Genomic DNA, 15,301 nt, shown 5'->3' with positions numbered 1-15,301 from the left:
ACCTCCCTAACACATTTGACCAATAAGCTGACATCCTGCAAAAGGCCTTTGTGATGTCACTGTCACACCCAACCAAACCCTGAAGTGCTAATGTCCTGCTGCTGGCCTGACACTTTGAAGGTTTGAGGTTGTCATAACTATAAAGGGAAGGGTAACAGCTGTCCTGTGTACAGTACTATAAAATCCCTCCTGGCCAGAGACTCCAAAATCCTTTTCCCTGTAAAGGGTTAAGAAGCTCAGGTAACCTGGCTGGCATCTGACCTAAAGGACCAATAAGGGGACAAGATACTTTCAAATCTTGGGGAGGGGAAGGCTTTTGTTTGTGTTCTTTGTTTGTGTGGGTGTTCGCCCTCGGGACTGAGAGGGACCAGACATCAATCCAGGTTCTCCACATCTTTCTAAACAAGTCTCTCCTATTTCAAACAGGGCGTGTTAGTTTTCCTTTGTTTTCTCAACTTGTAAATGTACCTTTTACTAGAGTGTTTATCTTTGTTTGCTGTACTTTTAACCTAAGACTAGAGGGGAGTCCTCTGAGCTCTTTAAGTTTGATTACCCTGTAAGGTTAATTTCCATACTGATTTTACAGAGATGATTTTTACCTTTTTCTTTAATTAAAAGCCTTATTTTTAAGAACCTGATTGATTTTTCCTTGTTTTAAGATCCAAGGAGTTTGGATCTTGATTCACCAGGACTTGGTGGGAGGAAGGAGGGGGGATGGTTAATTTCTCCTTGTTTTAAGATCCAAGGGGTTTGGATCTGTATTCACCAGGGAATTGGTGAAAGGTTTCTCAAGTCTACCCAGGGGAGGAAATTAGCCTTGGGATGGTGGTTAAGCTTAGAAGTTTTCATGCAGGCCCCTACATTTGTACCCTAAACTTCAAAGTGCGCATTCAGCCTTGACACAGGTACTCTCTGTGGATCACCCGACTCAATGCGTCTTCTTTCTAGGAAGCAAGCCGGCTAGACAGTAAAACATCAGAGGCTGCTCCCAATACTACTGTTTCCAAAATTTGTAGACTTTATGGCCACAAGAGACCTTTAGAGCATCTCATCTAAGCCCCTGCATATCATAGGCCTCCTGTATAGTACAATAGTTACTTTTTGGGCACACACATTCCAGAAAGGCATCTAGTCTTCATTCAATGACATCAGGAGATGGAGAATCCACCACTTTCCCTTTTAGTGAGTGCCAGGGGGCTCCATTTCCCCTTCCACTAGCTCCCCATTTACAGTGAGCCAGAGCAGTACCTGCAGCAGGGAGCGGGAGTTGCTGATGGCCTCAGAGGCACAGCCCCTGCAGTGTCTCAGGCACCTGGCGCAAGTGCAGGATGATGCGGAGCTGGTGCATCGCTTTGGCCGTGACGTCCTCCTGCTGCAAGGGAACGAGAACCTGTCAGAGACTCAAACGTCCCGAGGAATCAGGAGGAATTAAGGGCACCTGGAACCAGCAGTATTTCCACCCAGCACCTGCCGACCACTGAGGGATGAATTCACCTCCTCAACCCCAGAATGGAGTCTTCTTGTCCTTTCTAGTAACCTCCAGTGCCAACCCCACTCCTTGTAGGGTGAGCTCCTGCTACCTCCCCCTCAGTGCCCTTGACAGCTGTTCCACCACCAAACCACAGCTCAAGTTATCAGAACCCTCTTCTCCACCCCCACCCAGGTTGGGCAGGGAGGCGGCTTTAGCAGGGGGGGCAGGAGGAATTCTGCCAGCAGTGAAGTGCGTTGCGGGGAGGTTGAGATATTGTCTGAAGTCATCCCAGACACTAATGCTAAGCCACAGGATGGCAGCATCTAGTGTCAGTGTAGTCCAAGCACTATTTCAACCATACAGTTTTGGATGAACTCCCCACAAGGGGAGGTGAAGAGCACCCCCAGCAACACACACACAAACACACACACACACACACACACCACTCCTGGTGGTGAAAGGGGAACAGGAGAAAGGACAAAAGAAGTAAGATATGAAGAGAAAGGAAGGGGGGATGGAGGAAAAGGTAAAACGAAAATGAGAAACACTAATGTCCCCTGTGATTCTACGGGACAAAATCCCACAGAGGGAATAAAATTCTGCCACCTTAAACTAGTGTTTTCCATGCCTAGAATTCAGCTGGCACCAGATGGACCTGACTGAGCAGCTTCCAAAACCTCTTGGAGGCTCTTACCTTCTAAATAGGGACGTCTGTTTTCTAGTAAAATCCGTCAAAGGAAAGGAGAAAACTCCAAAGAGGCTCCTACTCGCACTCACACATGTGAACACTAATACTCTCTCAGTCCTCAAAGAGAGACCTCGAGAAGGAGACTTGCTGAAGCAATAACAGAGACTTGGTGGGATAACTCACATGACTGGAGTACTGTCATGGATGGATATAAACTGTTCAGGAAGGACAGGCAGGGCAGAAAAGGTGGGGGAGTTGCATTGTATGTAAGAGAGGAGTATGAGTGCTCAGAGGTCCGGTATGAAACTGTAGAAAAACCTGAGAGTCTCTGGATAAAGTTGAGAAGTGTGAACAACAAGGGGGATGTCGGGGTTGGAGTCTGGTATAGACCACCAGACCAGGGGGATGAGGTGGACGAGGCTTTCTTCTGGCAACTAGCAGAAGTTGCTAGATCGCAGGCCCTGGTTCTCATGGGAGACTTTAATCACCCTGATATCTGCTAGGAGAGCAATACAGCGGTGCACAGACAATCCAGGAAGTTTTTGGAACGTGTAGGGCACAATTTCCTGGTGCAAGTGCTGGAGGAACCAACTAGGGGCAGAGCTTTTCTTGACCTGCTGCTCACAAACAGGGAAGAATTAGTAGGGGAAGCAAAAGTGGATGGGAACCTGGGAGGCAGTGACCATGAGATGGTCGAGTTCAGGATCCTGACACAAGGAAGAAAGGAGAGCAGCAGAATATGGACCCTGGACTTCAGAAAAGCAGACTTTGACTCCCTCAGGGAACAGATGGGCAGGATCCCCTGGGAGAATAACATGAAGGGCAAAGGGGTCCAGGAGAGCTGGCTGTATTTGAAAGAATCCTTATTGCGGTTGCAGGAACAAACCATCCCGATGTGTAGAAAGAATAGTAAATATGGCAGGCGACCAGCTTGGCTAAACAGTGAAATCCTTGCTGATCTTAAACGCAAAAAAGAAGCTTACAAGAAGTGGAAGATTGGACAAATGACCAGGGAGGAGTATAAAAATATTGCTCAGGCATGCAGGAGTGAAATCAGGAAGGCCAAATCACACTTGGAGTTGCAGCTAGCAAGAGATGTTAAGAGTAACAAGAAGGGTTTCTTCAGGTATGTTAGCAACAAGAAGAAAGTCAAGGAAAGTGTGGGCCCCTTACTGAATGAGGGAGGCAACCTAGTGACCGAGGATGTGGAAAAAGCTAATGTACTCAATGCTTTTTTTGCCTCTGTCTTCACGAACAAGGTCAGCTCCCAGACTGCTGCACTGGGCAGCACAATATGGGGAGAAGGTGACCAGCCCTCTGTGGAGAAAGAAGTGGTTCGGGACTATTTAGAAAAACTGGACGTGCACAACTCCATGGGGCTGGATGCGCTGCATCCGAGGGTGCTAAAGGACTTGGCGGATGAGATTGCACAGCCATTAGCCATTATTTTTGAAAACTCATGGCGATCGAGGGAGGTCCCGGATGACTGGAAAAAGGCTAATGTCGTGCCCATCTTTAAAAAAGGGAAGGAGGAGGATCCGGGGAACTACAGGCCAGTCAGCCTCACCTCAGTCCCTGGAAAAATCATGGAGCAGGTCCTCAAGGAATCAATGATGAAACACTTAGAGGAGAGGAAAGTGATCAGGAACAGTCAGCATGGATTCACCAAGGGGAAGTCGTGCCTGACTAACCTAATTGCCTTCTATGATGAGATAACTGGCTCTGTGGATGAGGCGAAAGCAGTGGATGTGTTATTCCTTGACTTTAGCAAAGCTTTTGATACGCTCTCCCACAGTATTCTTGCCACCAAGTTAAAGAAGTATGGGCTGGATGAATGGACTGTAAGGTGGATAGAAAGCTGGCTGGATCGTCGGGCTCAACGGGTAGTGATCAATGGCTCCATGTCTAGTCGGCAGCCGGTTTCAAGCGGAGTAGTGCCCCAAGGGTCGGTCCTGGGGCCGGTTTTGTTTAATATCTTTATTAATGATCTGGAGGATGGTGTGGACTGCACTCTCAGCAAGTTTGCAGATGACACTAAACTAGGAGGCGTGGTAGATACGCTAGAGGGTAGGGATCGGATACAGAGGGACCTAGACAAATTAGAGGATTGGGCCAAAAAAAACCTGATGAAGTTCAACAAGGACAAGTGCAGAGTCCTGCACTTAGGACGGAAGAATCCCATGCACTGCTACAGACTAGGGACCGAATGGCTAGGTAGCAGTTCTGCAGAAAAGGACCTAGGGGTCACAGTGGACGAGAAGCTGGATATGAGTCAACAGTGTGCTCTTGTTGCCAAGAAGGCTAACGGCATTTTGGGCTGTATAAGTAGGGGCATTGCCAGCAGATCGAGGAACGTGATCGTTCCCCTTTATTCGACATTGGTGAGGCCTCATCTAGAATACTGTGTCCAGTTTTGGGCCTGTGGAAGCAGAGAAAGAGCTGACAGGAAGGGGATGCAATGAATGACAGTTCGTTAGCAAGAGTTAGGCTAACAGTAACCCTAATAACGCGAGATTTGTAGAAGCGAGGAATGTGTGAGGTGGGTGAGAAAGAACTGTGTAAGAAGTCATTATGACCTGGTATAGATAAGGTGTAGAAGACCTTGTGTAGATAAGGTATAGAAAATATTGTATGTTGGCAAGCGTCAAAACAAGTGAAGAAATGAGATATCAAGATGGCCTATGTATAAACAAAACGCAGCTGTCCCTCGTTATTTCTGTAATGAAAGGTATAAATGCTTGCTGTAATTAGTTACCTGGGAGAGACGTGCTTAGCTCTCTCCCTCTGGGCAATTGTGAGAGTTAATAAAGCATCTGACTTGCTGTACCTAAACAAATAGTGAGAACTCTGTTTTTCTCCGACAGGCCCCACACAACAAGAAGGATGTGGAAAAATTGGAAAGAGTCCAGCGGAGAGCAACAAAAATGATTAGGGGTCTGGAGCACATGACTTTTGAGGAGAGGCTGAGGGAACTGGGATTGTTTAGTCTCCAGAAGAGAAGAATGAGGGGGGATTTGATAGCAGCCTTCAACTACGTGAAGGGGGGTTCCAAAGAGGATGGAGCTCGGTTGTTCTCAGTGGTGGCAGATGACAGAACAAGGAGCAATGGTCTCAAGTTGCAGTGGGGGAGGTCCAGGTTGGATATTAGGAAACACTATTTCACTAGGAGGGTGGTGAAGCACTGGAATGCGTTACCTAGGGAGGTGGTGGAGTCTCCTTCCTTGGAGGTTTTTAAGGCCCGGCTTGACAAAGCCCTGGCTGGGATGATTTAGTTGGGAATTGGTCCTGCTTTGAGGAGGGGGTTGGACTAGATGACCTCTTGAGGTCCCTTCCAACCCTGATATTCTATGATTCTATGATTCTATGAAAGCCACAGGGGTGTCTGAGGTTTCCCTGGCCCTATGCTCCTGTCCTGCCTGGCTGATGTCAGCATCTCTCTCGGAGGTTACCACCTCCCTAACACCTTTGACCAATAGGCTGACGTCCTGAAAAGGCCTTTGTGATGTCACTGTCACGGAGTATTGGGGGACTCAGGGCCCTGCACCCCCGGCTTCCTGCGATTCACCATGACTCTCAGCCAGCCAGTAAAGCAGAAGGTTTATTTGGATGACAGGAATACAGTCCAAGACAGGTCTTGCAGGCACAGACAACAGGGCCCCCCTCAGTTAGGTCCAGCTTGGGGTCCCAGGGCATGCCAGCCCACCCCCCTTTGGGGGGTCAGAGCCATCTCTGCCTCCCAGCCATCTCTCCAGCCTCCCTCCAGCCTGCTTCCAGCCCTCTGCCTTCAGCGACCCCTCCCACAGCCTTTGTCCAGTTTTCCGGGCTAAGGAGTCACCTGGCCTTCAACCCCTTCCTGGGTTCTCATGTTACACACTCAGGTATGCGCCCTCGGGCGCCCTCGGGCAGATCCCATCCTGCAATGCAGACTATCCCAGCACACTCCCCTGTCAGCATTCACAGACCACAGTGAGAACAGGCCCAGTTCGTCACATCTCTCCCCCTTCGAGACCGAACTGAGCAGGGTCACTTTAGCCAGTGACCCGGGGAAGTTCGAACCTACCCCCGTTCCCATGGATGCCCCCGCATCCGTCCCATTCCTTGGTGAGAATTACACCAGGCCCCTCCAGTTTCACGCCCCCCAACAGTTTCACGCCCCCCCTTAGGTTGGGGTGCTTGATGGCACTCGCAGTTCGCATGTGGGAAGGTTTATGCGGCCTGCGCCCTTTTCCCACCCCCATACCTCTGGGGTTCCAACTGGGCTGTGGTCTTCTCCCAGCGCTCCAGTCTGGAGGTCTGTGCTTTGGGCCCTCTTGGTTTAGAGCCGCCCTTTTTACCTTGGCCACCCTCTGAAAAAGCTCCTCTATGCTGGGCAAGGGTCCTAAAGCTGTTTTCCCCTTGTCCCAGGCCTTCCTCCCCCTCTGACAGGGGTCACAGGATCTGCAGTACTGTCGGACAGTAACAAAGACCCCAGGCCAGTAAAAGCTCCGTAGCAGCCTCTGCTGGGTATGCCAGGTTCCCTGGTGCCCTGAGAGGGGAATGTCATGGGCCCGGCACAGCAGCTGGCGGCGATACTTCTGGGGTACCACCAGCTGCCTCCTGATCCCCCCTGACTCCATTTTTCCTGGGGGAGGCCATTCTCGGTACAGGAACCCCTTCTCCCACAGGAACCTTTTCCGGCCACCTCGTCCCATGGTCTGTACCGCATTGAGGTCGGCCAGGTCCCTTATCTTCCGCAAGGAGGGATCTCTCTGTAACTCGGCCTGGAACTCAGCAGCTGGGACGGGGATGGCCACCTGCTCTTTCTCGCCCGCTGGGTCCGAAGCTGCAGCCTCCCTGAGCCGCGTCCCTGGGCGTTCCCTCCCCACCAGGTTAGGGTCCCGCGCCTCAGGCAAGGCACCCGCCCCAAGGCCAGGGCGCAGTGCCCCTCGCCGGCTCTGACCGCGGGTCACAACTAAGGCGGTCTGGGGGCTGCTGGTCCAGTCCTCTAGGTCCCCCCCCATCAACACCTCAGTGGGCAAATGGTGGTGCACTCCCACGTCCTTGGGGCCCTCCTTGGCCCCCATTTCAGGTGTACCCTCGCTACGGGAACCTTAAATGGGGTCCCGCCCACCCCGGTCAGGGTCAGGAAGGTGTTGGGCACCACCCGATCTGGGGCCACCACCTCGGGCCGGGCCAGTGTCACCTCTGCGCCCGTGTCCCAGTATCCATAAACTTTCTTCCCATCCACCTCCAGGGGAACAAGGCACTCGCTCCGCAGGGACAGCCCCGCGCCAACCCTGTAAACGGAGAACTTTGAATCCGGAGCATCTGGCCCCCCAGAGAAGCTAGCCTGGGGCTCTCCTCCCTCCTTAGCAGGTGGTACCCTGCCAGCCCCCCTTCCCTGGGAATGCTGCCTCTCGCCGGGGCTGGGTCTCTACCCAGTCAACCCTCTGTGGGTTCGGCCTGCTCAGTCTGTCCCTGAGCCTGGGGCATTGGGCCCGTATGTGGCCCTTTTGGCCACAGTGGTAGCAGCCCATGTCCCATGGGTCCCCTTGAGTGGGTCGGATGGTCCTGATGCTGGATGTTCCCCTCTGATGGGGTTTTTCTGTATTTTCCCACGGGGAGGTCCCATGGTGACTCTCTCTCTGCGTTGTGGTGGGATTGCTCCTTTGGGACTCCTCCCTTTTATCTCCTGACCGGCTCTTTACGAACTCATCGGCCAGCCGGCCTGCCTGTCGCGGGTTCTCTGGCTTTCTGTCCACCAACCACAGCCTCAGGTCAGATGGGCACCGCTCATACAGTTGCTCAGTTGCTCCAGTACCAGCAGTTTGACCAGGTCCTCCTTCGTCTGGGCCCCATCAGCCCACTTGCTGGCGTATCCTTCCATGCGGGCGGCTAGTTGTAGATATGAGATCTCAGGGGTTTTATCCTGACTCCGGAACCTTTCCCGGTACATCTCAGGAGTCAGCCCAAACTCTCGTAGCAGGGCCTTTTTGAATAGTTCGTAGTCCCCTTTCTCTGCCTCTTCCAGTTGGCGGTACAATGCCACGGCTTTGGGTCCAGTAAGGGGGTAAGGGACCCGGAGTCTGTCCGCTGGATCAACCCGGTGCAGCTCGCAGGCCGTCTCAAAGGCCTCCAGGAAGTCATCCATGTCCTCCCCCTCCTTGTATGGGGCCATGATGCACTTATCAAAGCTCCGTGCAGTCCTGGGTCCCCCATCACTCACCGCAGCTGGGGGTTCGCTGCCCTTCAATCTCGCCAGTTCCAGTTCATGCTGACGCTGTCTCTCATTCTCCTGTCTCTGTCTCTCTTTCTCCTCCGTTCACGCTGATGCTGTCTCTCATTCTCCTCCCGTTCATGCTGTCTCTGTCTCTCTTCACGCTGATGCTGTCTCTCTTTCTCCTCCCGTTCATGCTGTCTCTGTTGTTCACGATCCTCCAGCTCCCTCAGTTTTAGCTCTTTCTCCCATTCCAGGCCAATTCCGCTCCCCGGATGCCGAACGTCGCCGGGAGGATCCTCTGCTGGCCGGCGAGCTTCGCCGGGGGGACCCCCTGCTGGCCGGGGGGGTCACGGCGCCTTCGGTATTTTGCTGGGCTCCTCCCCACCCTTCCCCTAGGCATAGGAAGGAGGGGTCCTCGGAAGCCCTCAGCAGCCGGCTGACCACTCCCAGCTGGGACAGACACTGGTGCCTGCGCTGCATTTGCCAGGCTGCTTCCCTGGGACACAGGGAGCAGTTCATTCGCGCGATCTTCCGCCTCCAGCTGGGCAATGAGCTGTTCTTTGGTGAGCCTCCCAATGCGCAGCCGCCTCTGCTTGCACAGCTCCACCAGGTCGCTCTTAAGCCGCTTGGCATACATCTTCCTGCTGGCCACTCACCGGCCAGTGTGCTCACAGCTCCCCACAGTTCCCAGGGGGACCCCTAGTGTGCCAGCCCTTCTCGAGGTCACCACCTCTCTGCCAGGGTCGAGCTGCAGACTCCTCCGCCCCTGGGACCACTCGCTGCGATCCCCCCGGGGGACCCTGTTACTGCAAAAGTCCTTCTCGCTGGTCACACACTCCCAAGGGTAATAACCGTCTCTCTCTCACTCTTCAGCACGCCTGGTCCCCGTCAATCCCCCTTCGTTTTACTGCTCCCCAGTCACTTACTGCAGGAAGCGCCGTCCACGGGGTGCAGTAGATCCCACCGCTGCCACCAGTTGTCACGGAGTATTGGGGGACTCAGGGCCCTGCACCCCCGGCTTCCTGCGATTCACCATGACTCTCAGCCAGCCAGTAAAGCAGAAGGTTTATTTGGATGACAGGAATACAGTCCAAGACAGGTCTTGCAGGCACAGACAACAGGGCCCCCCTCAGTTAGGTCCAGCTTGGGGTCCCAGGGCATGCCAGCCCACCCCCCTTTGGGGGGTCAGAGCCATCTCTGCCTCCCAGCCATCTCTCCAGCCTCCCTCCAGCCTGCTTCCAGCCCTCTGCCTTCAGCGACCCCTCCCACAGCCTTTGTCCAGTTTCCCGGGCTAAGGAGTCACCTGGCCTTCAACCCCTTCCTGGGTTCTCATGTTACACACTCAGGTATGCGCCCTCGGGCGCCCTCGGGCAGATCCCATCCTGCAATGCAGACTATCCCAGCACACTCCCCTGTCAGCATTCACAGACCACAGTGAGAACAGGCCCAGTTCGTCACAGTCACTACCACACCCACCCATCCCCGGAAGTGCTAATGTCCTGCTGCTGGCCTGACACTTTGAAGGTTTGAGCTACTCTGTGTGGATCACCCCATTCAATGCGTCTTCATTCTAGGAAGCAAGCCGGTTAGACACTAAAACATCAGGGGCTGCTCCCAATGCTACACTCAGTGTTTCCAAAATTAGGAGACTTTATGGCCACAAGAGACCTTTAGAGCATCTCATCTAACCCCCTGCATATCATAGGCTTCCTGTAGAGCACAACAGTTACTTTCTTAGAAAACACATTCCAGAAAGGCATCTAGTCTTCATTAAATGACATCAAGAGATGGAGAATCCACCACTTTCCCATTTAGTGAGTGCCAGGGGGCTCCATTTCCCCTTCCACTAGCTCCCCATTTACAGTAAACCAAAGCAGTACCTGCAGCAGGGAGCGGGAGTTGCTGATGGCCTCAGAGGCACAGCCCCTGCAGTGTCTCAGGCACCTGGCGCAAGTGATGGATGATGCGGAGCTGGTGCATAGCTTTGGCCGTGACGTCCTCCTGCTGCAAGGGAACGAGAACCTGTCCGAGACTCAAACGCCCCGAGGAATCAGGGGGAATTAAGGGCACCGGGAATCAGCAGTATTTCCACTCAGCACCTGCCCACCACAGAGGGATGAATTCACCTCCTGAACCCCAGAATGGAGTCTTCTTGTCCTTTCTAGTAACCTCCAGTGCCAAATCCCCTCCTTGAAGGGTGAGCTGCTGCTACCTCCCTCTCAGTGCCCTTGACAGCTGTTCCACCACCAAACCACAGCTCAAGTTATCAAAACCCTCTTCTCCACCCCCACCCAGGTTGGCCAGGGAGGCGGCTCTAGCAGTGGTGGCAGGTGGGATTCTGCCAGCAGTGAAGTGGGTTGCGGGGAGGTTGAGATCTTGCCCCAAGTCATCCCAGACACCAATGCTAATCCACACGATGGCAGCATCTAGTGTCAGTGGAGTCCAAGCACTATTTCAACCACACAGGTTTGGATGAACTCCCCACAAAGGGAGGTGAAGAGCACCCCCAACAAAACACACACACACACACACACAAACACAAACCACTCCCGGTGGTGGGAGGGGAACAGGAGAAAGGACAAAAGAAGTAAGAGATGAAGAGAAAGGAAGGAGGGAGGGAGGAAAAGGTAAAACGAAAAGGACAAACACTAATATCCCCAGTGATTCTACGGGACAAAATCACAGGGAGGGAATAAAATTCTGCCACCTTGAACTAGTGTTTTCCATGCCTAGAATTCAGCTGGCACCAGGTGGATCAGACTGAACAGGATACAAACCTCTCCGAGGCACTTACTTTCCTCAAAGAGAGACCTCAAGGAGGAGACTTGCTGAAGCAAAGCCAGAGGGGTCTCTGAGGTTTCCCTGGCCCTCATGTCAGCATCTCTCTCTGATGTCAGCATCTCTCTCTGAGGTCACCACCTCCCTAACACATTTGACCAATAAGCTGACGTCCTGCAAAAGGCCTTTGTGATGTCACTGCCACACCCAACCAAACCCTGAAGTGCTAATGTCCTGGTGCTGGCCTGACACTTTGAAGGTTTGAGCTACTCTGTGTGGATCACCCCACTCAATGCGTCTTCATTCTAGGAAGCAAGCCGGCTAGACAGTAAAACATCAGAGGCTGCTCCCAATGCTACACTCCGTGTTTCCAAAATTACTACACTTTATGGCCAGAAGAGACCTTTAGAGCATCTCATCTAAGCCCCTGCATATCATGGGCTTCCTGTATAGTACAATAGTTACTTTTTGGGCACAAACATTCCAGAAAGGTATCTAGTCTAAATTAAATGACATTAAGAGATGGAGAATCCATCACTTTCCCTTTTAGTGAGTGCCAGGGGGATCCATTTCCCCTTCCATTAGCTCCCCATTTACAGTGAGCCAGAACAGTACCTGCAGCAGGGAGCGGGAGTTCCTGAAGGCCTCAGAGGCGCAGCACCTGCAGTGTCTCAGGCAAGTGGCGTAAGTGCAGGATGATGCGGAGCTGGTGCATCATTTTGGCCCTGACGTCCTCCTGCTGCAAGGGAACGAGAACCTGTCAGAGACTCAAAGGCCCCGAGGAATCAGGGGGAATTAAGGGAACCTGGAACCAGCAGTATTTCCACCCAGCACCTGCCCATCAATGAGAGATGAATTCACCTCCTGAACCCCACAATGGAGTCTTCTTGTCCTTTCTAGAAACCTCCAGAGCTAACCCCCCTCCTTGTAGGGTGAGCTCCTGCTACCTCCTGCTCAGTGCCCTTCACAGACATTCCACCTCCAAACCACAGCTCAAGTCATCAGAACCCTCTTCTCCACCCCGACACAGGTTGGGCTGGGAGGCGGCTCTAACAGGGTGTGCAGGAGGGATTCTGACAGCAGTGAAGTGGGTTGCAGGGAGGTTGAGATCTTGACCCAAGTCATCCCAGACACTAATGCTAAGTCACACAATGGCAGCATCTACTGTCAGTGGGGTCCAAGCACTATTTCAACCCCACAGTTTTGGATCAACTCGCCACAAGGGGAGGTGAAGAGAACCAACAGCACCACACACACACACACACACACACACACACACACACACACCACACACCACTCCTGGTGGTGTGAGGGGAACAAAAAAAGGACAAAACAAGTAAGAGATGAAGAGAAAGGAAGGAGGAATGGAGGAAAAGGTAAAACGAAAAGGACAAACCCTAGTGTTCCCAGTGATTCTACGGGACAAAATTCCAGGGAGGGAATAAAATTCTGCCACCTTAAACTACTGTTTTCCATGCCGAGAATTCAGCTGGCACCAGATGGATCAGACTGAGCAGGTTCCAAAACCTCTTGGAGGCTCGTACCTTCTAATTTTCAAGTAAAATCAGTAAAAGGAAAGGAGAAAACTCGAAAGAGGCTCCTGCTCGCACTTAAATACGTGAACCCTAATACTCTCTCAGTCCTCAAAAAGAAACCTCGAGAAGCAGACTTGCTGAAGCAAAGCCACAGGGGTCTCTGAGGTTTCCCTGGTCGTAAGCCCCTGTCCTCCCTGGCTGAAGACAGCATCTCTCTCTGAGGTCACCACCTCCCTAACACCTTTGACCAGTACGCTGAGGTCCTTGAAAAAGCCTTTGTGATATCACTGCCACACCCAACCAAACCCTAAAGTGCTCATGTCCTGCTGCTTGCCTGACACTTTGAAGGTTTGAGCTACGCTCTGTGGATCACACCACAAAATTCGTCTTCATTCTAGGAAGCAAGCTAGCTAGACAGTAAAACATCAGAGGCTGCTCCCAATACTACACTCAGTGTTTCCAAAATTTGTAGACGTTATGGCCACAAGAGACCTTTAGAGCATCTCATCTAAGCCCCTGCATATCATAGGCCTCCTGTATAGTACAATAGCTACTTTTTGGGCACACACATTCCAGAAAGGCATCTAGTCTTCATTCAATGACATCAAGAGATGGAGAATCCACCACTTTCCCTTTTAGTGAGTGCCAGGGGGCTCCATTTCCCCTTCCACTAGCTCGCCATTTAGAGGGAGACAGAGCAGTACCTGCAGCAGGGAGCAGGAGATGCTGAAGGCATCAGAGGCGCAGCCCCTGCAGTGTCTCAGGCACCTGGCGCAAGTGGCGGATAATGCGGGTGCATCACTTTGGCCGTGACGTCCTCCTCCTGCAAGGGAACGAGAACCTGTCAGAGACTCAAACGCCCCGAGGAATCAGGGGGAATTAAGGGCACCTGGAACCAGCAGTATTTAAACTGACTACCTGCCCACCACTGAGGGATGAATTCACCTCCTGAACCCCAGAATGGAGTCTTCTTGTCCTTTCTAGTAACCTCCAGTGCCAAACCACCACCCTGTAGGGTGAGCTCCTGCTACCTCCCCCTCAGTACCCTTGACAGCTGTTCTACCTCCAAACCACAGCTCAAGTTATCAGAACCCTCTTCTCCACCCCAACCCAGGTTGCGCAGGGAGGCGGCCCTAGCAGGGGGGGCAGGAGGGATTCTGCCAGCAGTGAAGTGGGTTGCGGGGAAGTTGAGATCTTGCCCCAAGTTGTCCCAGACACTAATGCTAAGCCACAGGATGGCAGCATCTAGTGTCAGTGGAGTCCAAGCACTATTTGAACCCGACAGTTCTGGATCAACTTCCCACAAGTGGAGGTGAAGAGCACCCCCAGCAACACACACACCACTCCTGGAGGTGGGAGGGGAACAAGAGAAAGGACAAAAGAAGTAAGAGATGAAGAGAAAGGAAGGAGGGATGGAGGAAAAGGTAAAACGAAAAGGACAAACCCTAGTGTCCCCAGTGATTCCACGGGACAAAATTCCAGGGAGGGAATAAAATTCTGCCACCTTAAACTACTGTATTCCATGCCGAGAATTCAGCTGGCACCAGATGGATCAGACTGAGCAGGTTCCAAAACCTCTTGGAGGCTCTTACCTTCTAATTTTCAAGTAAAATCAGTAAAAGGAAAGGAGAAAACTCGAAAGAGGCTCCTGCTCGCACTCACATACGTCAACCCTAACACTCTCTCAGTCCTCAAAAAGAAACCTCGAGAAGGAGACTTGCTGAAGCAAAGCCACAGGGGTCTCTGAGGTTTCCCTGGTTGTAAGCCCCTGTCCTCCCTGGCTGAAGACAGCATCTCTCTCTGAGGTCACCACCTCCCTAACACCTTTGACCAGTACGCTGAGGTCCTTGAAAAAGCCTTTGTGATATCACTGCCACACCCAACCAAACCCTAAAGTGCTCATGTCCTGCTGCTGGCCTGACACTTTGAAGGTTTGAGCTACGCTCTGTGGATCACACCACAAAATTCGTCTTCATTCTAGGAAGCAAGCTAGCTAGACAGTAAAACATCAGAGGCTGCTCCCAATACTACACTCAGTGTTTCCATAGGTAGGAGACTTTCTGGCCAGAAGAGACCTTTACAGCATCTCATCTAACCCCCTCCATATCATAGGCTTCCAGTATAGTACAATAGTTACTTTTTGGGCACACACATTCCAGAAAGGCATCTAGTCTTCAATCAATGACATCAAGAGTTGGAGAATCCACCACTTTCCCTTTTAGTGAGTGCCAGGGGGCTCCATTTCCCCTTCCACTAGCTCCCCATTTACAGTGAGCCAGAGCAGTACCTGCAGCAGGGAGAGGGAGTTGCTAAGGCCTCAGAGGAACAGCCCAGGCAGTGTCTCAGGCACATGGCGTAAGTGCCGGATGATGCGGAGCTGGTGCATCCCTTTGGCCGTGACGTCCTCCTCCTGCAAGGGAACGAGAACCCTTTCAGAGACTCAAATGCCCCGAGGAATCAGGGGCAATTAAGGACACCTGGAACCAGTAGTATTTCCACCCAGCACCTGCCCACCACTGAGGGATGAATTCACCTCCTGAACCCCAGAATGGAGTCGTCTTCTCCTTTCTAGTAATCTCCACTGCCAACCCCCGTCCTTGTAGGGTGAGCTCCTGCTACCTCCCCCTCAG

General features: G+C 52.3%; 1 long non-coding RNA gene across 1 annotated transcript; it reads right to left on the bottom strand.

The window, feature by feature from the left end:
- Window positions 1-11,757: 11,757 nt before the first annotated feature.
- LOC135977760 (uncharacterized) lies at window positions 11,758-15,075 on the bottom strand. The gene is made up of 3 exons (XR_010595207.1): window positions 14,959-15,075; window positions 13,376-13,494; window positions 11,758-11,875 (listed from the first exon to the last, which is right to left on the bottom strand). It is a non-coding gene; the product is annotated as an uncharacterized LOC135977760 (long non-coding RNA).
- Between the last annotated feature and the right edge of the window lie 226 nt (window positions 15,076-15,301).

Source organism: Chrysemys picta, unplaced genomic scaffold (genome assembly GCF_011386835.1).
Source record: "Chrysemys picta bellii isolate R12L10 unplaced genomic scaffold, ASM1138683v2 scaf31, whole genome shotgun sequence".
Classification (NCBI taxonomy): Eukaryota; Metazoa; Chordata; order Testudines; family Emydidae; genus Chrysemys; species Chrysemys picta.
This window is presented reverse-complemented; position numbering and strand designations above follow the sequence as displayed.